This window comes from Ambystoma mexicanum, chromosome 4q, assembly GCF_040938575.1.
Source record: "Ambystoma mexicanum isolate Mex_15411 chromosome 4q, UKY_AmexF1_1, whole genome shotgun sequence".
NCBI classification, from domain to species: domain Eukaryota; kingdom Metazoa; phylum Chordata; class Amphibia; order Caudata; family Ambystomatidae; genus Ambystoma; species Ambystoma mexicanum.
The window spans coordinates 1,033,866,375-1,033,891,831 of record NC_090928.1 but is presented as its reverse complement, the minus strand read 5'-3'; the positions used below and the strand labels follow the sequence as shown (position 1 = coordinate 1,033,891,831).

The 25,457-nt window shown below is 42.7% G+C and overlaps 1 long non-coding RNA gene across 1 annotated transcript in view; it reads left to right on the top strand.

Moving 5' to 3' along the window:
- LOC138467141 (uncharacterized) overlaps nucleotides 1-23,747 on the top strand; it is a 76,635-nt gene extending 52,888 nt beyond the window's left edge. The window contains exons 2-3 of the long non-coding RNA XR_011268070.1: nucleotides 16,943-17,284; nucleotides 23,618-23,747. This is a non-coding gene — a long non-coding RNA (uncharacterized lncRNA). The remainder of the gene's footprint in view (nucleotides 1-16,942; nucleotides 17,285-23,617) is intronic.
- The last annotated feature ends 1,710 nt before the right edge of the window (nucleotides 23,748-25,457 follow it).

Below are 25,457 nucleotides of genomic sequence, written 5' to 3'. Positions count from 1 at the left end.
AGAGGAGAGTGCATGAGATACTGTGCTGCCGTTTGGATAAATCATATATTATTTAGTAAGCACCTAATTCTTTCATTAATATAAAATCCCTTGGAGGGGCTCGCCATGTGTTTCTTGTTAGACATGGTGTGTGTGGTACTCCACTAACATTCATGGAATGGGGTGCAGATCAGGTTCGAGAGGAAACTCTTCCCAACTTGATCTTGTGGATATACTGAAAGACAGAGATATAGGGCTCATCAGTGATGTACTGGAATCTTAATTTGGGCATGTTATCCATGATTGATTAGAACTCTGGGCATTCACATTGATGAGTTGTGGTGTACTGAATCCTAATTAGAGTGTGCTATCCATGATTGATTAATACTCTGGGCATGCACATAGATGAGTTGGACACTCGTGCCTGAGTCAATAAGTGCCCTAAAAATTAATAATAGTACTTTGTGTTGCTCCGTTGGTGAGGCTTGTAACGTGCTGATCTTTTGAAAGGAGAGGGAGAGTGAAAGGCCTCCCATGCCGTTAGTGCCTGGTGGGGTGCATAGATTGTAGCACGCTTGCTTACACCATGCCAATGCCCACAAACTCGACCATGTTCACAAGAATTAATAGGAATACGAGCCAGTGTGGTGTTCAGGGAGATAAACCTCAAAGAAATACTTCAGCCTGGTTTGTCTGAAGAACCTCTTTAGTTCTAGCTATGTCTCAAAAGGCTCTGCCTTAGCCAAAGGAACAACCGAAAGGCCTTTCCCTAGTAGATTGCGTTCTGCCGCTGTGATGGAATGTATGGATACATTAAAAATGGGGATGGTATCGTCCTTCATTGATTTGTGTACCTCTGCTTCAGCCTCATTCATTGACCTAATGGTAGCAGCCTCTGTTTGGGTCGTCCCCACTGTCCTCCCCTTTGAGAAAAAGGAAGCTGTTGTTGCCCAGAGTTATTGCTGGTACTCCCGGAGGGGCCGGGATCGATGTTGCTTGATGATGCTGATCTACCTGAGAAGGTTACATATCTGTTACGTCTGTTAAGGCGTGTCTGTTGTTGGTCTGTGTAAAAGGTGTCTTCTATCGGGCGGTGCACAATGCTGGCCCAAAATAACTAAAAAGTAAGATAGCGCATTAATGCCCAGCTAGACAACTATGCTCCGAGTCACGCTTAGTTTCTAAGATACCAAAGTATCAGCGGAAGCGACTGGATGGCCCTTCCTTCTCAGTCCTGGCCTCTAGTCTCTGGAATGCACCCCCGGTATCCCTAAGAGCCATTGACGAGTATCTCCCTTTCTGGAGAGCACTGAAAACTGACTTGTTTTAATTCAGTTCTATACAGGTTAGGAGTATTAAGCTTTTTATCTTTTTTTGCGTCACTGTGGTTTTTAGCACCTAGATGCCCTTGGGCCTTAGTTGCGCTTTATACATTTCAAATAATAATGTATACATTTTCAAATAATAATAAGAGGCGGTGGGGGGGGCGAGGGATCTATGTACCTATCCAGAGTGAACAAAATGTACGAGTAACATAAAGAACTACAGAAGAGAACTGCATTGAATATCTTTCAAAGTGAGCCCCTGGTGTTATCCAAGGCACATAGAACAAATATATTAGAAATGTAGCAAACACTGGCAAAGCCAATAGCATTTTATTTGTTATATCCTGGAATGTCTTGCTTCGATAGTGGGGGAAGTAAGCAGCTGAAGCATCCCAGTGTACATGTGAGTGGAATTCAGGCAGGCCAGAAGCAGAATGTGCATCCATGCATTCGGGTCAGTTGGAGAAAGACCTGGCTAGAGGAGGGCATTCTCAGGCATTGTCACTCCCTGTACTTCCCCGCTTCTGCTGCTTACTTTGAGTTTTCTTCCAAGAATCATTCCTCTTTGTGGTTGCATTGACTTGTCAGGCTGCATGGGGGTCAGCCATTGTAGACAGCGCTCGCAGTCCAACAAAACCTCGGCCGTGCAGTTCCTCACCAGGTGCCCTGAATTGTGATCATATCGCTATTTGGAAAGGTAATCATTGTGGGGCCATGTCTTACACTAGCTCCAGTTACAAAAGCATGTTCAGGGCTTGGAATATCAACACCTCTGTAAGGTTCATTTAGCACCCTTCAGCAGTCACTGCAAGATGGAGTTCGCAATAGAAAGAGCAGGGCCTGTAGAAGATAGAGATGTGACGTCTGCCGCTGTGTTCCCTGTGCTTCCATCACCTGTCAGACAGCACACCAGCAACGCAAGAGAGCAACATGACCTGTGCTCCCGAAATAGTTGAATCCTGCTGCAGATTCCCCACGATTACGTCACTTTCCCTTCATCATTGGAAGGATGGTGTTGTTTGAAAACAATGTAGTTGGGAACCTTGGAACGTTTCGGGCCCAACGTCAAGTAAAGGGATGACAAGCCAGAAAGTGAGGGCTGTGCAAGTGTAGAGCTTTCCCCTTCATGTGAAGGTGAAGAGCTTGCTGGAGGGGTGGTGGCTCATTTAATGTGCCTGCTTTACTGTGCCTACCCGCCAATGCATTGACACTAAAGCATTCCCACATTTAGTGGCACTAATCGGTTTGAGCACCCACACCATTTAAGTCAAGCTATGAAAGACAGACGCTGACATGCTCCACGCAGATCACATAAAGGAGGTCAGATTAAGTGCAGTCCCTGTCACCAGAAGGCTCTGCAAGTGCATGTGTGGCAGTGGCCTTCAAGTGGTGTGCGCGACCCAACCTCCAATCCCTTACCTGGAATCTGTTAAACGTGGCAGAAGCTTTCTGCAGCGTGGTGTGCGGTTGCGGGTCACAGTGGAAACTGTGATTACATCTGCACTACATGGCCATCTTTAAAGGAAAGGGCATCGTTTTTAGCTTCTCAAGTGATGGACAGCAAGCAAGGGCCAAAAGGGCTTTGTGGAACCAGAAAGGCCCTGCAACATCAGAATGAACGATTCCAAGCCTATGCCAATCGTCCTTCAGTAAGCACATGCACACCACGTCACAACGCAATGTTTCTCCAGCCAAAGGGGGCAGCAGTGGTACTTGAAGAAACCTGTTATAGCTTTCCATGATTTCTGGTTATGGCAGTCGAGCATACAACCAGGTTGAGTCGTTAATGTTTTTGTTCAAACTCTATTTTTCACGTGGGTGAATTAAGGCTGCCACATTGATGCCATGGTCTCAAGTGATCGAGTTGCACGTTATTATGTGTGCTGCATGGATGGGATATATAGAGATGAACAGCTATATACCTTGTCTCTTTATTTGAGGGACATGCACAGGCATGTGCTGTTCTAATGAACCGTGTACCATGTATTGTTGGAAGGACCTGGGATCATGCTTTCAAAGTGCATGTTGTGATTGATTCCTATCCACCTGTCAGGCTTACCCTGTGGAACCAAGAACACACTCGGCTGTTAGAATCAGATTTGACAACTAGGCTGCTGCAATAAATCTCCTGCTTAACTCAACAAGCAATAAGAGAAGACTGGATAGTGGAGGAAAGAAGCACAACAGCAGCATTCTACATCCTACTAAAAATACACAAAGATAATGCCCACCTGCCAGGGAAGCCCAATTGTTTCTCCTATAGGTTCCATACCCATAATGGAGCCCTTGTCAAAACATTTTGCGGAGGCCTTTCTTTTGTGCTTAAAATTAGATCCTGCATAAGAGACACCACTGAAATGGTAAACATGCTTGCCAATGTCAGTATATAGTAAGTATAGATGTTGAGGTGCTTTATACAAGCATTCCCCAGAATGTGAGTATCGAGGTTATGAGGCTGTATTGAAACACACGCACAACTCAGAGCAGAGAGTGCCCACAGAGTTTATTCTTGAGTGCATCCGTGTGGCACTGACAGAGAATGTCTTTTGTTAAGATGTATCAGCAAGTGCATGGCGCGAGTATGGGCGTGACATTTGCGCTGGATATCGCGAATCTACATATGGATCATTTTGAATTGAGACATCCGTATAGTGACCGGAATCCTTTTGCAGTACGCATAAAGAACTGGCATCAATATATCGATTTATTGTTAATTTGGACGGGCACCATCACGAAACTTTAAGGTTTGGCTAAAAAAGTGTGATCATTTCATCAAATTTACCATGACATGCAAAATGCAAGCTGTGGCCTTTCTAGACCTAATCATGAGCAAAAATGGCAATGGCACGATAGACACCACATTATACCGTAAATCAACTCAATGGATAAAAACACCCTCCTACATTTTAGCAGTTATCACCCAGCTAATCTGAAAACAAACCTACAATATGGTCAGTTTCTGAGGATCGGAAGGAATTGCTCCTCTATAGACCAGTTCAAATTTCACTTGGATGATCTTGAGGTCTGTTTAAAACAAAGAGGCTACCTGTGGAAAATGATAAAACATGCTAGAAAGAAAGCAAAACATACTGATCAGGATATATGCCTCACAAAATGTAATAGGCCAGCAGAAGAAAGGATTACATGCATTACCACATATAGTCCTTTAAGTACTGCCCTTGAGAAAGCAGTTCTAAAAAAACTGGCCCATCATCCAGTCCTCTGATATTTGTTGAAAATCCTTGATAAGTGTGCTACAGGGCAGCTCCAATGCTTCGTGGAGGATAAACCATTCTGTACAAACAACAATCAGGCTTCAGGCAATCCCAAGGCACAGGGACAGCACTTATCGACCTGCAGACCCATACGTTGATGATAATGGATGAAGAATAAAACTGTTGTGCTGATGTTGCTTGACCTGTCTGCTGCCTTGATTTGCTGGACCACGACAGGTGGTCGCAAGCTCTCGAACAGGCAGGAAACTGGGGGCAGTCAATTGGATTCACTCCTTCCTTGCCAACCGAATGTCCAAAATCCATTGGGGAGATGCTTTCTCGTCTCTAGCTCCCATTAGTTGTGGAGTACCACAGGGTGCCAGTTTGTCACCTGTGCTCTTTGATCTATACTTCTGACCCCTCTGCACCCTGTTGGAGAGCTCTGGCATGGTCTTTACTAACTATGCTAATGACATTCAGCTAGTCCTAGAGCAGAGTAGCAACTACTCTAAGGACTCTAGTAAAATCTCAGGCATTTACGACATCATTGGGGCATTGATGACTATGAAATGGATGTGCCTAAATGGCAGTAAAACCGACCTCCTTATTTTGGCTCCTGGCAGGCTCGCGCTTAGCTGGGTGCAGATAACACCACCTTTAATATCATGAACAATGCCATCCCACTCTTAGGCAAAGTAAAAACTTTAGGCATCACTTTGGAATCCTCAATGAGCGCTGAAGTCCCTGTCAATCAAATAAACAAAATAGATCAGTATCATCTATGCCTGCTTAGACATATCAGGCCTTTGATCAACGAAGACAATTGCACCATTATGCCCCGACCCACTATACTTTCAATGCTGGACTACGGCAATGAGCTCCTAATAGGGGCAAAAACTGCTTGTCTGACTAAATATCAGACAATCAATCCAGAAAGGCACTGTGCACATTATTAAAAACTTACAGAGAGAACATATCTCGGCCAGTAGAAGGGATCTACACTGGTTGAAGGTGGAAGACCGTATTGCTTTCAAATCTAGCACACTGGTTCACTGTTGTCTCTTTGGTGCTGCTCCTCTCCTTCTGAAAACACTAATCTGTCCATACGTGCCTAGAAGATCACTGCGTTCAGGAAACCAGTGCCAGATCAACAGCATTACCCACAAACGGTCCAATGGACTGGGTAGATCCTTCCCTGTTAGAGCTGCCAAAATCTGGAGCAAACTCCCAACTACTCTAAGACTGGAACGAAATAACCGGAAGTTCTGCCGTGCTTTAAAAACTGCTCTCTTTAAGTAATTACTGGGACAGACGGTTGGTTCTTCCTCTTTCTGTGTGTCCTGTGTCACTTTTGTTTTGTCTCTTGTCTCCCTGTTGACGCCCTGATGCCCTGAGGCTTTGGTGCCTTATGAAACTATAAATAAATACATGAATAAATAAGTGTCCATGTGGCCTTCGGTATATTGGAAAAACAAAGATAGATAAGGCAAAGGATATGTGAGCACAGATTTTTCCGAAAAAATCAAGTACCGGAAAAACAGATGGTGGAACATTTCTCCAAAGAGAATCATAGACACCCAGACATTTTTTGATTCGTCGTATAGACAGTAAAGCCACCCCCACTAGGATGTGACAGAGGTCTATCTAGCCTTGTGAAACCTTGAACAGAAGTGGATACAGCAATTCAATTCAGTTAGATCAGGTTTGAACACAAGTATACAATGGGGATTTTGTTCTAATAAACACCCAGGTGTCTCCAGAGTAAAGATGCATCAAACACATAAATCTGGGTATGTGTGGTGACAGATCATTCAAAAGTTCTGAAAGAGAGAACTAGCTAAAAAGGAGGTTAGTCAGAACTTAGAAAGACAACAGTGGGTACTTTTATATATTCAAACCAACACAGTGTAGTAGTAACATTTTCTTGAGCCCTTTGTTTTATCCCTTCATAAAAGGTGGAATACAGAAAAGGAATGCATTGTGAAGCTTAAGTAGTACATACATTAGTTGTGTGCTTCAAAAATCTTGTGTTCTCACTACAATGAAATGTGTCTGGGGTTGCTCTTGGTACTCTTGCTCGGAGGAGAATTGCCTAAAATGTCGGTGCTGGACTGCCCCTGGGCAGGACAAAGACTGATATGTTTGGGATATTTCTCCTCTGTGAAAGATAGTGGGCTAAAGAATCTGGGTAAGGCTCTCATAACCAGGACTAATGTCTGGCAGAGAAAATCCCAGAACCCCCCTTGTTTTTTGTAAAATATACCTACATCTGGAGAGTATCAATATGTGATAGCACCAGTAACATCCTCTGTGATATAAACCGGCCGCTAGGGTCTAGGTCGGAGTACCTGATGCTATGAGAAGAGCATATGGAAGATAGGGGAACATGATGAAATACACTCATAGAGATACCATGTGCATATTACACTACGACAATCAAGCATTGGAATTAAATGAGAAAAAACACAACGATCCATAAAAATGTGGGAATGCATAATAAGAAAAATCAGAGAAGCACGAGTTGCTTTATTGTACTGGTACACATGGTGCACTTTGGCAATAAGTATGTTAAAGGACAATCAGCCTCATTTGAGGGGAAGATCTGAGGGCAAGAACGTCCCCTGAAGCACACTCTAATACAGCACCTCGGAGGCGGCACATGCAGTTGAATCATTAGTCATGCAAGAAAGTTAAGGTCAGAGGAAGAGTGTTCTTTCCCAGTTCCTTTCGGCACAACAGCGTGACCCCCATATGTAAATGCGCTGGGGAGCCAAGGCTGGGGAGGCTTTGCTATAAACATGCCATAGACCTCCACAGGGTATGCTCTATGAACCATGATGACAAGCAGGTGGCTCTTGCGATGGTTTGGATGGAGACAGGGAAGGCTTTGAGGATGTTCGCCTGACAGACAAGATTATCGTCTCCCTTGAAGAGTTCAACATGATAGTCTCCAGGAAGAAATGAAATGTGTTGGGCAAGCCCACTCCCAAAGCATTCAGTCAAGGTTCACGTGTGGAATGTCACCTCCAAGAAGGGCCCAGGACCCATCATCTATAGTTAGTGCATAATGAACAGAACCTTCTTTAAGGACACCCACAAATATTGCAAAGTACATGTCATTGACCCAAAGCATCCCTGTGCCCCAGTCTTTGTGGTGGAGCAGTGTCGTACTAGGGTCAGATCTATCTTGGAATATTCAGACCAACATCTATTAAGTTTATCTGGGCACAACTTTACGAGTAACACGTGCACAAACCCACCAACAAGTTTGACCTCTTGGAGGGCATTTCAACATTTTGGTGGCAGCTCCTGATCCAATATAACTGTGCAGGTATGATGAATTACTTTAACAAGTAGCTTCCTGTGTTTGTGAAGTACATGGAGGCAGTTATCAATATGTAAATGGATTGCATGGACCCCATGAAATGCTTGTGGCAAAATAGTATCTAACTCAGCATTACTTCTCCACTTATCACCAAATAAATAACATAAGAGAGTATGTACTGTTACAGAGTGAAAAGGTTTTATTAAGGGAGCATGAAAAAATACAGTATGGTAAAATGTATGTGGTAGTTGAGTATACTGTACAGTGAAACTGAAGAGGGAAGGGAACAGTCAGAGTTGGCAGCAGCGGACGGTTGATGGCTGCCAGACACTGGACTCACAGATTAGTACTGAGGGTTGTGTTTAGAGTAGGGAACAGTTCATGAGAGCTAGTGAGCTTGCCACTGGGGTTAAGGTAAAGAGGAAAGGGATGAAGTGTTGACCATTGGTCCTGCATTTGTATCTGCAAGAATGTTTTTATTTTATTCTTGCAAGGCTGGGTGAGGTCACCCTCAGACCCTTATTGCGCTAAGGCAAGAAAAGTGGTCCTAACAAGAACTGGAAGGCTGCCTTATTGTTCAATCCATCGGGGCTCACTTGCTCGCACCACTGCACATACTGCTCAAAAGTCATCAAATGTTGGAACAGTATGTTGACAATATTGTCTATGCAGTGCATTCTGGTATTTATAGTAAAGTGTTCATCCTTGGCTGAAATAGTTTTTAGCATATAATCAGGTAATGGGGAACAAACTCTCTTTTTGCTTGAAACCATGGGGCAGAGGTTCAAATGGGGAAAATGGTATACATCTTTGGGGTGAAAGCACAATCGATGGATCAAGGAGCCAGTGGAGCAGAGTGGGTGAGTGAGCAGATGGCGGGGGAAATCTTGGTGTCACCAGGCATGGTGTCAGGCCTGATACAATGCGTGAGAAAATCTAACAACGCCTGCTCAACAATTTCAAACTCAAAGGTGGAAGCAGGAGCCCACATGTTCTCCACGAGCATGTTAAAAGTGTCACTGCATTGGTTCTTTCTCTGAGCAATATTGCTGAAAAGACTCCAATGATCTGTCAACTTGGCGAGGATCCTCCCCATTATTATTATTATAATACTTTATTGGATTTGGTTAAATATTTGTAACCTTTTCAATACAAACCTTAAAATCACATTAATACAACAGTAGAAACAACATTACAAAAAAATAACATCTGCCAAACACATTACATCTCCTTATTAAGTTATAAAACATCTCATTCATTCATAAGGTTTAAAATTACAATAGAATCACTAAAATACATGAATTACAATTCAGTAAGCTTACCCTCCAAGTTCCAATTGATTTAAAAACGATATCACAGCTATGTTCAAGGATATATGTTCAGCATTAAATATTCTTGTCCACATATCTGTATTTGATAATGATTTAAAAACTCCAAAGAATTTAAAAAATCTCTCCCTCCTCTGTTTTGACAAGGCTGAACATTCTGTCATCAGGTTTGTCAGAGTTTCATTCACTGAAGCCTCATTATCAAAACGACATATGTTGTTTTTCACCCGACAATTTGATCGAATTGACAATACTGATCTAGTCGGCCAGAGATCAAAACGCATTCTTATAATAGCATGCCAATATTCTGGATCGGAAATCTTTAGTAAATATTTAGGTATTAAAACATCCCATACATATCAGTCTATATATTTGACACCTATCCCATAGGTTGATCCAATCTAATTGATACAGCTTTTTTTTTTACTCCATCCGGTTTCTCCAATAATAATTTTGTGTCAGTCACAGCGTTTAACAATATCAAATTACAATGATTCTCCCAGTGGTTAAAAAAAGTTCCCTCTCTTGATGTCAGTTGTTGCAGTTGTTATCGTAGGGATGAAAGTAGTTTTATGATCATCTTGTAAGAGACAATTTCAATAAAGGCACAAAGTCTGCCACTCTACCACCGTTTGTCGAGAAGTTAACCTAGTACTGATTTCCAAAATTTGCCCTCTGAATAATCGCAATTTGGCTGATCTTTCAAATTTTTAGTATGGGCGCCACACATTACCACTGGAATACCCTTTTGCAAATAGAACATTAACATAGGTTTATATGAAAATGTACAATACTTGCACGCTAAAACCATTGCTTGAGTTGTCAAGTTCATCATCTTATTTAACACATCTTTTTTATAAGGCACCTCACCTATAATCCCATTTATATTTACTCCGAAATATTTGGATTCCATAACAATTTCTAGTTTATCATATCCAATACAGCATTTTTCTTTCACTAGTTGGTGTTTTATTGTCTTAGGGAATGGATAACTGAGTTTCTTTTGCATATCTGGCAAGGGCTTCTAACTGCAGCTGAAGTCCTACCGGGGTTTGATCAATAATTACAATATCGTCCGTAAACAATAGTTGTGAAATTTTCATAGACCCTATTTTAGGAGTGAACGATTGTGGAGCTTCCAAAGATTCTCCCATATCGTGGATGTAAAAATTAAAAAGTATTGCTGCAAGAGCGCAACCTTGTTTCAAGCCCCTATAGGTTAGGATCCCTTCAGATATCTTCCCTTCCTGGTTGAGCTAAACTCTTATTGAAGTCTCTGTATAGAGTTGTTGAATCGCAACTCCCGCCACAGCACAAGTCTCGAAATCGAGTCCAATGCATGACGGAGGTCAATGAATGGTAAATAAATATTCTGACTAGAGTGCAAGGCCTGATGTTTAAGAGCTGATAAAATGATCAGGTTCACTGTGGTTCGCAAGCCAGCTATAAATTCAGATTGACAAGCGCCAATCGTTCCACTAGTTCTCAGCCAACTTAACAATTCTGCAAGAATCAAGCGTGCAAATATTTTACCGGGAATATTAAGAAGGGAAATAGGTTGATAGTTGGTAGGATCGTTCCTATTGCCCTTCTTGAACAATGGAATGATGACAGAGCTACGTCATGATGGGGAATAAGGCCTGTGAGGATTACTTTCTGAAAAATCAGATACACAATTTTAGCCCATTCCTTCGGTTTAGTCTTTAGAACAAGATTTATTAGCCCATCTAGGCCAGGAGTCCTAGATGACCTCAACCGCTTAATTAACATTATAATGTCATCATGGGAGAAAATGAATGTATCTAATTTAGCTTCATCTTTAGATATTAAAATGGTAGCTTCATCATTTGCTGCAAACAACCTTGAAAAGTAGCATTCCTGGTAGTTTCACTGATGCTGTTCAACAGAGTGGAGGCAGTAGCATTGTACGGTATAGCTATCAACAGCCTCCGAATTTCTGAGCTAGATTTAGCTGTCAAGGTGCGCAACATCGATTTACTTGCTAATCGTATATTTCCTTCTCTATAATATCACAGATGATTGTTATATCTTGCTCACACATTAGCTAATATTAATCTCCAATTATGAGGTTTTAAATGAATAATCTGTCTTGTCACTTGATTTTTTTCTTTTTTTAAGTTCAGCACGATCAGATCAAATTTAAACTTGTGGAGAATCAGAAGCCGACCTCCTTGTCTTTGGGTTGCCTTAAAATATGTAGAGCATCAATATATGTATCATTTAAATTTGCACCGCTTTGCTGGCTGTCATTTGTCAGTATAACTTTTAGCTTCTTCAAATTAGGACCTAAACATCTAATTTTATTTCACCCATATATTTCAATGGGAAAGATATACACCTTACCTATTTTATTAATAGAAATAAGGCATGATATTACCAGCATATCATGATTGCTAGCAGGCGTGGGAAGTATAACGAAATCTTTCACTCAAGATGTACAATGTTCTGAGATAAATGCATACTCTAAAATTGCATGCATTGATTGCCTTGACCATGTGGATCTTGGGGTGGGGGTGTAATTTTCTGTAGAGCTGTTAAACATTCTATAACCTCTTACTTTCATTAAATCCAACCATCCTATTGCTCTAAGTGACAATTTCAAATCTATCACTCTAATGCACTTCAAATTTAGATCTCCTACTATTATTGACCAAGCAATACTTCCATCTTGGATTAGCAAATTAAGCATGTCTATAATAAAATCCAAATAAAGTCTATCAGGTAGCATGACTGGGTTACAGTATAAGTTAAGAACTGCCATTTGCGATATTGAAGCATTATTCTGATCTTTGAATATAATTAGTCTTAATTGCAGGCATGGATGGGGAAAAGCCTGCGTTTGCACGCGGGCGCCTCCTTTAGTAGACACGTAACCAAGCGGGCGTGGCATCAGCAATTTCCGAATTAAAAGGTCCTTGTACATTTTGTAAGAGTCCAGGAATAGTCCAACAGTCCAACAAAATACTGTGCAAAGTGACGTGCAGAAGCAGAAACATCCTTCCTTTATAGTGCTCGCTTGGTTGTGCATCCACATACCACTTCAAGGAAGTGGGCTTCAAATCCATGGCTTGCCTCCACTCCCCAGTTCTGGTCCCTCACGCATTTCTTGGCCCTCCACAAAGCTGGGTCCATCCAGGGATTGGTGTAGCCCCTATGGAATTTATTTTAGTCTAGAACAGTGTTTGGACGTCAGTGGAGAGAGGTTACCTGGCACTATGCCTGATTTGCATATGGTCTTTACCCCTTCTGTAACGGCTTGGCAGGTGAAAACGATGGTCTTGAGGGTTGCCCAGAGGAATTGCCAGAGCTTTAAGATTAATTCCAAACCTTCCGGCCATCACCTACATGTTTTTGCTTTACCTAGCAATAACGGGCTGAAACAGGGGCATTTATATATTAGTGAGTGCATGACTAACAGCAGACTGGACCACTACGGTTGAGGGCTTTTGAGAGGTAAGAGAGAGCTGAGAACTCCTTGGACTGAGCAAGATATTCTGTGAGAGGAAAGGGCCAGAGGAGGGGAGAAAGCATACCTCTTTCATTTGACATATGGATTGATTCATGTCCCTGGACTAAAGGGGTGTTTCTTTAAATCCTTGGCCCCCACCCAAGGGAGTGGTTGGGGCCTAAACACATAATGACAGGATTTCCTGACAATATTTGCCTCCTAGAATAAAGAGGAAGATCGCTGGAGAGAGAATAGTTCATGTGCTTAGGCATGCATGAGGTGAGGGACCCAGTGAGGGCTTTGAGAAGAGAGAATGAGGAGAGAAAGAGAGCGCGAGAGAGAGAGAGCAAGAAAGAGAGAGCAAGAACGAGAGAAAGGGAGAGTCAGAGAGACAGAGCAAGGTACAAATATAGAGAAAAGTGGATCTGCACTGAGAGTGAGACTTTGAGTGATGAATACAGAGGGGGAGAGAGAGAGAGAGAGAGAGAGAGAAAGAGAACATTAGAGTGAGAGAGCTAGAAAGGCATAGAGAGAGAAAAAGGAATATATATATATATATATATAGAGAGAGAGAGAGAGAGAGAGAGAGAGAGAAAGAAAGAAAGAGAGCTAGAAAAGCATAGAGAGAGAACATGGAATATATATACAGAGAGAGAGAGAAATAGAGAGAGAGTTACAGACATAGGGAAAGACCTAGAAAATGAAGTGTCTGAAAAAGAGGGAAAAGACATCTTCTATAAATAAAGGGAGAAAGAGCGAGAGAGGCATAGAGGGGTTCATAGAGAAAGGCATATAGAAAATCAGTCAGTCAATATACTTTATTTGGGAAAATAATCCCATAAAAGCACAAAACAACAATAATTTACAATAATGATGTCCGATACAATATTAATTGATATAACAGACAGACCAATGCATAATACATAGCTGAAAAACCTAGATTAAAACTATTACTGATTAATTGTCCAATTGAGAATCTAGCGTTCTAATTTGCATAGCTCTTCACAAAACCTTGACAAGTGACCAATGGAATAGCAGGAGTATCAACCTAAAGGCTGGGAGAGACTAAGAGAGAGAGAGAACGAACGAACGAACGAACGAACGAACGAACGAATAAACAAATGAACGAGAGAAAGATGCATAGTAAGGAAGAAACAGAAAGAGATAGAGACATAAAGAGAAGGAGATGGAATGAGAGGGACATGGAAAAGCAGACACAGATAGAGAGATTAAGAAACAGAGAAAGAGTAAGAAGGGGAGAGAGGAGTAGTTCACTATAACCTAATATAATGAACACATAATTTATGCGGAACAGATTGGGGTAAGTTGAAGAAGAAAGGGCAATTGCTTTCCTAGAGCAAAGCACTACACCTTGTATTTGCATGCCACCTTTGTGGGCGTAGGTGTGGTGGGTAGATATGTGGGGCTCTTTTGCATCAGGTCCAGTTTCAGCTTTGGGTGTCTCAGTGGCTTTCCAGCTCTGTGTGATCAAATCTGAGCCTTCCTAGCAGTGAATGGTCCAATATCGAAAACAATGGTTGTCCCTCTGAATATAGCTTAAGCTCACAGTAGCATTAAATACTATATATATATATATATATATATATACATATATATATATATATATATATATATATATATATATATATGTATATATATATATATATATATATTTATATATATACTGAAAAAACGTTGTTAAAGGGACGTTATGGTTAAGTTGCACTACTAAAAACCTATGAAATTCAATGAAAAACCTTTGTTAAAGGGACGTTATGGTTAAGTTGCACTAATAAAAACCTATGAAATTCAATGAAAACACTTTGTTAAAGGGACGTTATGGTTAAGTTGCACTAATAAATACCTATGAAATTCAATGGAAACACATTGTTACAGGGACGTTATGGTTATAGGTAAAACCGAAAAACCTCAGAAAGTCGCCAGTTATGGTAAGCTAAGGAACCATAACTCGCACCACCACCGTGCACTGCTAAGACTAAAACCCAAAGATCAAAGATCACAAATGTCATTGATGACATCACATGTGAAATTAATGATGAAAAGTCCTGACCTACAAGGGGTTGTTTTTATTATGTTGGTAACAAGATGTCAGGGGTGATTGTGTAATGTTAAACATGAAATAACTAGCTAACAATTCAAGACTTACTGCACACTTGTGCTTGTACAATGCATATGAAGACCCACAATGCATATAAATCAGAGGCACATACAGTGAAACTAAAGTGAGGAGGAAAGAAACAGCATCTCCAGAACATGTTGATAACATTAAAGTTTATGTTCATGTATAAAAATAAATTGTGTGTTTGAGACCTGCTTATTGCCCCATGTATGTGCACCATGTGCTGAGACCAAACCTTAAAGAAAGTTCTTTGAGAACATACGTCAAGGATAATGTCTAGATATATAGCGCCTTTTGAATTGTAATATTCCAACTGTCAGTGAAGAAAACCACCTGGCATAGATATGTCAGTGAACAAAAACAAGTGGCCCATATTTGTGATGTCATCAGTGATTTTACCAATGACATTTGTGGTGTCATCTTTGATATACTGTGTCTTAGTCTTAGCAGTGCACTGTGGTGGCATGAGTTATGGTTGCTTATCTTACCATAACTGGCAAATGTCTGGGGTTTTTCGATTTTAATTGGAACCATATTGCCCCTTTAAGAAAGTGTTTGCAGTGAATATATATATATATATGCATATACTAATTACAGTATCTCCTCACACCCCTCTATGTGCAATGCAGGAGACATGTGCAAGAGTCGAACCGGGGAATACCTGTGCAGTAATTTTACTCTGGCATTATGTGCACTGAATCTCCTATACGGGATACCTAAAGTATTCCTTAGTTTGAGAGTGGCCCTGCTGTGTTTGTCCCCAGTGAGGGCCGACACTGGCTTCCTGACCATGGCATTTGGAAGCACAACCTCTCTTATGGGTAGCACGTGCAAATGGACCCAGGTTAGGCTGGTCACATAGTTCTTTACAGCAGACTGCAAAACACGTAGTGACAACCTTGACACATATACATGGGGGCACACATGTCTGTTTATAAAATCATAACCCTAAAGATTTCCCAAACATTTATACGCCGAGCATTTTAAAAAAAACTTCAGTAATAAATACCCAAGAAACCTGGAGATCTGATTTAAAGGGTAGTCCCCAAAAACCTAGAGAGCTTGAAAATATTAACTGCTGGTCTGTCAACTGCTAATTTTAAGGTATCAGCATTAGTTCAGCTCCTATAAGACAAATCCATTTGGCCAGAGGCGAGAACACATTTATGACCTTTTTATCGACATTGAGCCACATGCCAACAGTAAGTCACACTAAACCGCTTAAAGTTATGCGCCACTGCTAAGGGAATAAACAGCGTGTTTATATATGCATATGGATAATGTTGGATCACTTACAACAATCAATACATATAGGGCCTCATTACGAGAAGTGCAGAATGGGTTTAACAGCGCCAGTAATGGTGCCGGCGCCGTTAAACCCACTCTGCACTATTAAGTGGTCCCCTCGCGGGACCCGCTGTGGACGTCTGGTTTTTCCAGACGTCCATAGCGGGTCCCACGCGGGGACCAGGGAGCTAACAACGGGCCCGTAATTGACGGGCCTGTTGTTAGCTCCCGCCCCATTCCCATTGAGCCCTATGGGGGCTCGAATGGAAATGGGGAAGGACCGGGCCCGGGTTCCCTGAAGGAGGAAATACTGTGCCTTCCACACTTGGAATGGCCCGGTAATTCACCATTCAGGGAACCCGGACCCGGACACGATTTTGGAGGCAGCCATGGCGCTAATAGCACCATGGCTACCTCCAAAGTCGTAATGAGGCCCATACATTCCTCTTGGCTCTCATGGGCTCACATATATTGTTCACCTGGATAATTCCCCAGAGGAAGGCTGACTGAAAATCAATGTTGAAGGATCTATGGTTCCTAGTGGCTATGACAATACCTACAATACTCCACGTGGGCAATTGCCCAGCCTTTAGTGGGAAACTGACTAAAGAGGCCCTGCAAACCTAGCGATGCTCCCTACAATTCATAGAACATTTCAGCCCACAGTCTGGTGGATCAGTAGAGAGAGCAAATATGATCATCAAACAAGCCTTGGACACATGTATACTTTCCTGTAGAGATGCCTAGGTAGAACATTGGCATTTAGTAACAACCTCCCGCGCCAATCACAGTGTGCCGTGCATCATATAAACTTCTGTGTATCACCCCAATGTATATGCCTGACCTACCTGAGTATTTGTATCTTCCTCACCAGATCAGATGAAATGCTACGTAGAGACAGAAGAGTGTGCCCTGAATGCGAGAGATTGGGTACTGGAGAAAATACAGGATCGTGAGCCATTTGGTCCCCACTTCATATCTGCTGTTCAAGTACTCGGAATTGTGAGTCCAAGAAGCATGATCCTACCAGCTCTGTCTCTGACGAAGGAATGCATAAAATATCTGTTGGTCAAGTGACACCGGTACAAGTGCTTACTGCCCTTTACCCATGGAAGAAAGTGTGTGTTATCCTTGAACATGAAGAGCACGCCGGGGAAGACAGGCACATACTGCGGATGCAAAGCAAGCAACTTTACATGACCTCTGGCTACTTAACGTAAGTCCAACACTTGGTGCACAAGATCTCGTTATACCTTAAAGCACCATTTCCGGACTACTTGATGCAAAATCCTCTATGCTGTAATAGGTCTGTTCTTGTGTGGCTCTGGAGATGTCTGATCAGTTCTATGCATGTGTAACCTCTGAACATTTGTCCACTCAAGCTACATCATTACGGTAAGCCTGATGTCACTAGCAGCATTCCATATATATAATACACAAGTATAGATTAAAGGTTAGTGCCCCTCATCCATAAACATGTATCCAGTTATGTTAGGCCATTTCTAGACACCACAGTACAGTACCTTTAATGGCCTGTCACGCACTTTTAAGTATGACAGTGACATTCTAGTGACAGATGTTTCAAACCTTTATTCCCATAAATACCCCCTAATTCCACTGCCTACAGGGGCATCCTGTTCGTTAAAAGTATGACATTTACCCAAAGGGCTTAACTAGATCTTGAATATGGCATGAGGATTTTCCTGACATTGCAGCTGATGTTTACTTTGATCAATACTTTGAAACATGTCTCTTTTACAAGCATGCCCAAGTACAATGGTTAAACCATAACATTGATCACTGTCTTTTGCATCCTTAGTTCCTGCGTTCAAAACACATTTCTCCATATGAGGCTTGGACGCTAACAGGAGGGTGATTTAAATGATGATAATAAATGGACATTCCCTGCGCTTTAGTGGAGAGTCAGGACTATTGGTCTGTACATTTTTTATTGTTTGATAGAATGTTTTATACTAATAATATGGCAGAGAAATACTGGCAACAATCCATCCCACTGAATCCCACATGATGGAAAATCCATGACAGACATGCAGAGATAACCTGGCGCGTAGATGTCCTCATCTCATGAATCTCTTGAATTACACCCATTTTCAAACTATATGATGCAAGATTAAGGTATGCTTCTGTCCTGACTCGGAGGCATAAGAGTGTGATTTCTGGAGCAGTTCCGAGAGGGATGGAGCACACATTAATGTTACTTTGCTCATGACACATGTCTCGGGCATTCCAGGACCGTGGGACATGCAATCTAATACATGTGACACAAGATGCTTTGGTGCAAGAAAAGGTTTGTACATAGTCCAGCTGCACATAAGGCATCCCATAAATAAAACATGACATGCTATGCCTGTGCACTCAGTTACAGTCATACATGGACTAGGTATCTGTGGATCATTGGTCAATGTGTCTGATAATGCACCTGCTTAAACACTTTGGAGCGGCCAGATGCAATTACATTTCCTGCTCTTGGAAACAGCCTGTCCTGGCAATGCAGAGTTCAGAAAATAATCAAGTCAGTGTTTTCATTCTGCCGATGACCAAATGGGCCTCATTACGAGGAAGGCAACCGTGGAATGAACGGTGCCGGTAAGGGACCGGAATCGTTCCTTCCAGGACGCCTCATTACAAAGTCTGCAGCGGCCCCCGCTCTGGACGTCTGGTCAGACCAGACGTGCAGAGCGGGACCCGCTAGCAGTCCAGCAGCAGTTATTAACGGGCCCATTGTTAGCATCCTCCTCATTCCCATTGAGCCCGATGGGGGCTCAAATGGGAATGGGGGCGAATCGGGTCTGGGTCCCGCGAAAGGGAATTACGGGGCCCTCCAAGGTCGGAATGGCCCGGTAATTCCCTTTTTCCGGGACCCAGACCCAGTACCCGGTTTGGAGGTAGCCATGCCACTAAAAACGGCATGGCTACCTCCAAACCCATAATGAGGCCCACTATTTCTTTACTGTAACATGGAATTTACTTACTTTTGGGTGACATCATGGATGTGATTGTATAACCTCAAAATCAACCTTCTCCAATAAAAAGTGACTAACAAGCAGAGGCCAACAATGTGCTAGGTACATCCCACTGCCTTCCATGGGGCTCTGATCTACCAACCTCTTTAATCTTGGAGTACTATAGAGCATCATGGACACAGGCTGACTACAGAGTTTCTTATACACATGCCTGTGTAATGCATGGGGACTCTGCAATTCCAGACTATGCCATTGATGAATGCAATGGCCCCCCTATGGGCAGGGTGACAGAATAATGCAGCCTTTTGAAGAACATTCAAAGGCTACTGCCCCAGAGGTTGCATTCTGAAAGTATAAAGACTTTTCTTAGCAAATTGTTTATGCTACCTAAGGGTTCATTCATCGTTCAAATGAATTCAATATTCTCTGGCATTCCTGTGGGTGGTGCCAGTCTGATTACTGTTAGCCCTGTGGTTAAGTGTTGTGGGTTTATTGTCTAGCCACGGGTCCATGCCACATACGTGACATTACATAGACCTAATGCCAAACTCAGGCACCGTGAGTTTTCACTGCTATGTTTGAGACTCGATGGACCCCAGAACCTGAAGATTGTCATGGCAAGGTAGGCTGAGAATCAGACAATGCAATCAACCTAGCCACTACACATTTTGGAAACACAGCTGCAAGGACAGATGGCATGGGTACGATGCGTACATTTTCCACCCTGACAGTTCTCAGCTTAGTGTGGGGGGCATTTACTGGATGAGTGACGCATGGCATCAGTGACATCCAGCTGATACTCAGATCCATTTAGAAACTTGGTTCTGGATTAATAATATATGTTGGCTGTCCTGCAAGTCTTGTAAGACATATTTAGGTCACGGCAAGTCACCTCGTCTTGCCTCCCAGAGAAGTGAAGCTACGTTGTTAATGTGTGAAAAGCCCTCCCAAACTGTCCATAATCATCTTGCCTGGTCTCTGTATTCACCTTTCCCTTATCCTGCAAAACATAGGGAAAGGGTGCATTGTTATAACGTCTCTGTGTGAACCTTTCACTATTCAAAGTAATATTGGTTAACCCCACGCTGAGGGGAAATGGTCCAACAACCTATTTAATTGAGATGACTTGCATTGAAATAGATGCATTTAATTGGGCTTTCACGGACACACTGAGGATATTATGCCATGCATTCAACCTTTGCTTTCTCTCTGAAATATTATTTGTTCCAGTGTTATCTCAATGTCCTTCCCACCCGGGAATTTAAGATGACACCCACTACCAGTTCAGAGGTTGGAGTGGAGGCTGAAGGTATTTGGAAATCATCCATTGGGATCCATACATTCTATAAACACCCCAGTCCTCCTCCTATTCCAGGGAAACAGCATCATGGCTGGTCCATTTAACCTTACAATTCTTAACGCTCCATTGCCCATCACCTGACCTCCCATAACATTCTGAGGTAGATAGTAGGTGTGATATGCGTAACAAAAGTAAATAAGGACTATGGTAAAGTGGGGGCTGACAACCAACTTCATTTGTATGTCTCCCTATTCTTCATCTCTTCCTTCATTCATGTTCCCTCACCAGTACCCTGGTCTTCCTCTAGGTCTACTCTGCTGCTCTCCTTAATCTCCAGCTGTTCTTAGTACACATACTCTCTATTTCTGCATACACTCTCTATCCTCTTAGTATATTTCTGCTATATATTATTATTCTATATATTGCCACCTACCTTCTCGGACATCTGGCCCATGAAGCCTGTGTCAGTTGAGGCTTTCGATGCGACCTTCTCCCCACTCCTCCTCCGGTTGACTCACACCCGGACACAGCCTTGTCCCTTCTCTACTCTTCTATTTCTAAACCTGTTGATGCTCTTGCCCCTGTCATGAGGATCCGTTTGACGTGCAAAGCCAAGTGCAATTCCTGGTATGACTCCGATCTAGCTACACTCAAACGTAAGTGTAGGGCGGCTGAGAGGAAATGGAAGGCTTCCTGTTCATCCTCTGACAAACTGGCCTGTCGCCTGGTCCAAAGGCAATAATGACTCTCTGTCCTCACCAAAGAGAGTCCCCATTCAAGCCCATGTCTCTGTGGCATCTAACAACTCGGCAGAACTCTTTAAAATCTGCAAGGAGCTGGCCAACCCTGCTGCAATCTCTACCCCTCCTCTTGCCTCCTAGGCTCTTTGTAAATGCCCTTGCCTCTCACTTTATCTCAAAAGCCCAGGACATACTGCCCACCCTGTCCTCCCTTGCCCCTCCTCTCCCCTTTCCGTCTGCAATTGGTGAACCTCCTTCAACCACCCCCATCCTCTTTCTCTTCCTTTCCTCTTTTCTCCACTGACGAGGTTGCTAGACAAGTCCGATCTATGAAAGCCTCGTCAAAGGAGGTTCATCCCTGTTCTTCTAAAACCATTAAGGACCACATTGATACCCTCGCTCCGGCCCTTGACAATTTTTGCAACCTCTCCTACCCCTACCTGCGAGGCTAAGAACCTCTGGGTTATCTTTGATGCCACACTTTGCTTCTCCACTCACATCTCCAATGTTTCTAAAAAGTTAAACTTCCTACTGCACCTCCTCAGAGGTACTCTGCCTTGTCTCTCCTTCCCCCAGAAGCTCATTGTCTCCCAAGCTTTGGTTCTCTCCAGGTTGGACTATTGTAACAGCCTCTTTCTAAATCTTCCTGCCTCTTCTCTCCGCCCTGTACAACTAATCCAGAACAGGACTGGAACACTGGTCTTTGGCCTCAAGCCCTGGGATTGTATCTCTCCAGCTCGGAATTCCCTTCATTGGCTCCCAGTGGATGCAAGGATTAAATTCGAAACCCCCTGCATTGTCCACAAAGCTTTCTGGGGCCAGGGTCTAAAATACCTTTGCCTATCCCTCCGTAAATACCTCCCTTCTCGAGCTCTTCGCTCCTCTACCTCTAACTCCCTCAGGGTCAGTTGTTTTTCAAAGAAACGAGCTGGGAGTAGATCTCTGTCTTTGGCTGGGGCCTCCCTCTGGAACAGCCTCCCTGCCACTCTGAAACTTGAGGAGAACCATCTCCGGTTCCGGAAGCACCTCAATACCTTCCTCTTTGCTTCTGCCTTCACCCCCCCTGTCCCCTGCTGATCTGTCTCTCTCTCGGCACGTGCACCTGGCCACCCTCTGTCCTCTGGGCCCAGGTACCTGCTCACCCTGCCACCCTCCTGCACTGCCTTCGAGCCACCCTTGCACTGGCATCTGTATCTGTATCCATACAGTCCCTCACCCCCCTTTGTTTTCTTCTGCACTTATCAGACGTACCCTGTCTGCTTCCTTAATCACAGCACTTGCCACTTGCTGGCTGGCTGCACTACCACTGTTTATTGACTTCTTATTTATTCATTTTATTTATTTATTATTATTTATCTGTTTCTCCGCACTATCCATTTCTTCCCCCTTCTATGCACTTTTCCCCTATCCCTATCCCATGCGATTGCGCTTTCTCAATGTCACTGGACCGAGTAAGATCGTTGTTTTGTTCTCCCCTGTGCCCCTCCCTCGCCTTGTCGCGCTCTGAAACACTTTTGTTTGAGTGCGATATAAATAAAACATCATATCATATCATATATATATATATACACTCCATTTTCTGCATGCTTCAAATACTTTATGGTTCTCCTCTCCCCAAATCCAATGTTTTTCCTTCTCTCCCTTCCTACAACTTTTCCTGCCATCCCACTTTGCCTACTCTCCCTCCATCTTACTGTGACCACTTTTCTTCCTGTCTGCCTATTACTTTAAGACAAAGGTAGCAGTATTGGCCTATTCTACTCCATGTCATCACAGTTAAGTGATTATCTGTTGTGAAACAAACTACCATGCGTGTAATACTAATACAAAAACAAAAATATTACTGAAGCAGACAAAAACATTATATTATTTACAAACCATTTTTAACTCTGCCTTAAAATGTCTTAGCTGCAGTCATACATCCCATGTGGCACCCCATCAAAGCCATCAGAGTCCCTACACTAAGAGCATCCTCTTGTCATGTAATGCTATGTTATGCCAATTAAATCCTTAAGGGGCAAGCATAGGTATGATATGCCCAATATTACGGAGGACGGACACTTGGTTTCTCGTCAATCCTAGCAAATCAGATTGGAATGCTAAACAATGTGTGATTTCATTCAACAGATCAGTGAGTATTGTTTCCCTACATATTTACAAGATCAAATAGCCAATTGCTTCCTTGATTTTCTTTGAAATGTTTTTCCTAATTGGTCCACTTTTCAAAGAGAACTTCTTTTTTTCAAATAGTTTTTTAGAATCATATTTTGCAGCCAACATAGGGGCATTTATGGGACCGAAGAGCCAATTCACTTTCCGGCTAACATTTAGACAGCCCCACAAAGATAGTCTCAGACTAATGGGTGGTGTCATCATTTGTCCAATTTAGCTTTTTAGGCCTGTGAAGAGGCATTGTAACTTGACTTTCAAGTTAGTGTTAACAACTAACAAGATCCACGCAATTCATCATTTTAGGTACTTTTTATAGGTGCAATGGTCTAATGGTGTCCCATTTTTATCCTCAGGGGCAAGGAGCAAGCTATGGTGTGGCACTAATTCCTTTGCTTTTATTGGAAGTACATCACGACATAATTGACAGGTGGCTGCTCACTCTTCCAAACAAAGCACACGGTTGACAAGGAGCAGCAGAATGAATCCCAGTCCCACTAAATAAATAAACAGTCCCACACATTAATCGGTATTTTGGTGAGTGTGTAACCTGCAACATGTAAGCCTAAAGAATTCTTGTTCCCGTGCTCTGATACCTTCGGGTCTGGCGTGCGCTACAAACAAACAAACTACCGTCTGCCTGGTTCTAGCTTTCTTCAAAAATGAACACTGCTGATCCATTTGCAATGCTAATTCAAAACAAGCACACACCCGTCTCGCAACGGGTGGACGGGAATAAGACGAGATTAACCTGATGTGAACATAGAACACATCACAGCTTCATGTTCAATGAGTTTGCATTTAAAATGTTTCCGCAAACAATAGGTCAATCACTTTTGAGATGTTGCTCTATCAGAAGATTAGGAAATCAAGATAGCAAAGTGATCTACAAGCCGCTCCCTTATTGACCCCGGGAGTTCACTATGGCACACAATTGCATTTCTGTGCTGCTTTGTATAGAAGGACAGTCAAAATGAATTATTTTTATTTGTAAAGAAAAGGAGGTGTAAATCTAATGTACTCACTGATGCTGAATGGAATTCTAATTCTCCTTACACTTTCCCCTTTTTAACCCTGCTTAAGGTCTAAGCCAAATACGTTTATTCATGCCTTTTCTTTAAGATAATGGCTTTTTACAGAGTGGCAGATTTCAAAATGTCCAATCATTTAATTTCGTCGTTTGTATAGCTTCTTTCACCATGGGTATGTTCCCAACGCTCTGTAAATCGAACTCCCTTGGAGGGACCGAAGTCCAAAGTCTGGGAAAGTTAGGAGGTGCTAGTATGCGTGTGTGCATAATCACCATTAAAGGTAATAAGGACTTGGCCGAGTCCCTGCTAGTCATCCATGTCTAATTGGTATGTGTATGGATGGAGAAAGGTACACTAGGGAAATAAGCAGGGTGGGTGTGTTAGGGGATAGACGATTATGTGTGAAGCTAAGGTCTGAATATTATGTTGTGGAAGGTAGGTACATTTGTATGGCAGCCTTGTTGTGCAAAGTGTCATTCAAGTACTATGTGAAAGCAGATCTGTGCGGAGTGAGGTAGCGCCTTTGGCTAATTCCAATGGTGTGGATTGCGAGTGGAAAGAAAACATTGGTTATGATCAAATGAAAGCCTAGACTTTCTAAATTTGGCATCGTTCTGACATATCTGGGTTGATAGCTTACGGTGGGAGTATGCTGCATACATCCAACTTTCGTTAGGTGGTTACCTTGAAGACCCAACTTAACCGTAACCACGGCATTCTGCCAACACCTGTATTACATGTGACGGAGGACATTCTACAATCGCCTAGAAACCATACCTTGGTCCCCCTCATGGACTTTGCCTGCTCCAGAACCATGGCCAGCTGTGAAACCATAGCTTGGTCACCCTCATGGACTTGACTAAGTGCAGCCCCCTGGTTACCTGTGCAACCCTACCAAGTGCTATACAAAGACTATCACCGACAGCTCTGTCTAAGTGGAAAGCTGCCCACTCTCAGTATCAATCTAAGTACAAATGTAGAGGAGGTCCCAGATATGGCCTGCACTCCAGCCACCCAGTTTGAGATACCAGGAACATACCCGCCAAGATATGTGACATACGATGAGCAAATAAACCAGCAGAGAGCCGCGCTAGGGCTCTGCCCAGTGCCCATCAGAAGAGCAATACCTGTTGAAGTGCCTATAACCAGACAACCATGGCCAGCA